This window comes from Onychomys torridus, chromosome 3 (assembly GCF_903995425.1).
Source record: "Onychomys torridus chromosome 3, mOncTor1.1, whole genome shotgun sequence".
In the NCBI taxonomy this organism is placed as follows: domain Eukaryota; kingdom Metazoa; phylum Chordata; class Mammalia; order Rodentia; family Cricetidae; genus Onychomys; species Onychomys torridus.
Window position 1 is genome coordinate 52355127 of NC_050445.1, and position 1939 is coordinate 52357065.

General features: G+C 41.9%; 1 non-coding gene across 1 annotated transcript; it reads left to right on the top strand.

The window, feature by feature from the left end:
• The first annotated feature begins 1832 nt into the window (after positions 1-1832).
• On the top strand, positions 1833-1939 carry LOC118580917. Its single transcript, XR_004944579.1, has one exon. It is a non-coding gene; the product is annotated as a U6 spliceosomal RNA (small nuclear RNA).

Here is a 1939-nt window from a genome sequence, read left to right on the forward strand (position 1 = left end):
GGACCTGGCAGGAATACAGTGTGCATTCCAAGTTGGCCAAAAAAAAAAAAAAAAAGCAGTTTACAGTTGCAAGGCACAGAGCAGCTGTTGTTACCAAAGAACAGCTGATAAATGTATGATAAAATCATCCCCAAATGCAACACTCCACTGTGTGTGTGTGTGTATGTGTGTGTGTGTGTGTGTGTGTGTGTGTGTCTGACTGTCTGTCTGTCTGTCTGTCGCTTTCCTTCCCATACCCTTTCTTTCGTTTTTCTTCCTTTCTCTTTCTCTAAAATTTGAGGCACTGTCACTGTTCTGAAACTCCTTGCCCCTTGTTAAATGGCAAGCCAGGGAAGTTCACTGCAGCATCATAGTACTGTTCCAACACTCCAATCACAGTTGAATTTAGGATGCCGAAGTATGTGGTGCTTTGAATCAGCATTACCATACAAGGCAGCTTTGAATTCCTCATGGTAACCTTTTATTACTGTTTTTAAGTCTCCAAGCACTGCCAAACATCTTGAGCTTTGTGGAATGATTATAAACTTTATGAAGATAAACCTTTGATTCCACTTCGAAATGCTGCTACAGGATGCCAAAATTATATAAAATTGCGTATATTTCAAAATCAAAGACCTGTAAAACTATTTGGATCAGTCAGTCTTAGAAAAAAAATGTTGGTGTCATTGGGCAATTGATGAACGGGCATCGCTGCCACAGTCGTGCTGGCTTTCAGAGAAAAAAAAAAAAAAATGGAAACTCTCTGAAACAGCTTGGGCTGCAGAGCTAGCTTGCAGTCCAGGCTGGTTTCTTTCAGATTCCTTGGATATTTAGAAAACTTCCCGTTTACAATCTCTGAAACATTTGTTAGAAACACTTCATAATTCGAGTGTTTTCCTTGGCACCTCAGCAGAGGGCTTCTTGCTTCCAGCTCACAATCAGAGTTTTGCTAGGAACAGAAAGCATTCTGTCTATAGCAAGCTGCCGGCCTCCCCACCAGGAATGACCCCACAGTGCAGCAAATCCTCAAGGATGTGTGACTTTCCCCATGAGGGCTGGTTATAGATTCTTAGAGGAGACTGTCTATGAGAGAGCAAATATGAAGAACCCACCACGTTTATGTGGTACTGACACGGTGATCTGCTGTAGTGTCTGTGAAAGGGAAGAAGGTAGCCATGGATGCTTGGCAAGCCACTGTGGCATGGTGAGCAGGGTTCAGGTTTGGAGCCTGGTTGCTGCAGTCCCAATTCTAGCCATTTAGTTTGCAGGCGTGGCTGTGGCCAAATGGTATCACCCCTTTATCCCCAGTTACTTTCTTGTAAAAGGATGTGACGAAAGGACTTACCTCAAAGCCTTCTTATGAGGATTAAGTGATCAGTTCAAAGCACAGTCTGGAACTTCTGCTCAAAAGAACATCAAGACAATTTCAGGGAAAAAAAAGAAAGACTTAAAGTGAACTTTATCCATGAAAAGTTTTGGTCAAATTTGCTTTCACAGGATATACCATGCTCCAAATCTCAATCTCTCTCTCTCTCTCTCTCTCTCTCTCTCTCTCTCTCTCTCTCTCTCTCTCTCACACACACACACACACACACACACACACACACACACACGTGCCAGTTTACACATGCTCACACATGCATAAACACTAGCACAAGCATATACAAATGCATGTACACACATATACATGAACACACACACATGTAGATACAAACACACAAGCACAGACACACACAACCACCTGTACCCATGTACATGTTTACAAACACACACATGGGCAAACATGCACATAAGCACACACAAAGGTCATTCTAATGCTATTCACTCACCTTTTGTTAAAATCTGTAAGTCTTGTGCTCACTTTGGCAGTACATAAACTAAAATTGAAATAATACAAGGAGGATTAGCATGGCCCCTGCACAAGAAGGACACACAAATTCATAAAGTGTTCCATATTTTT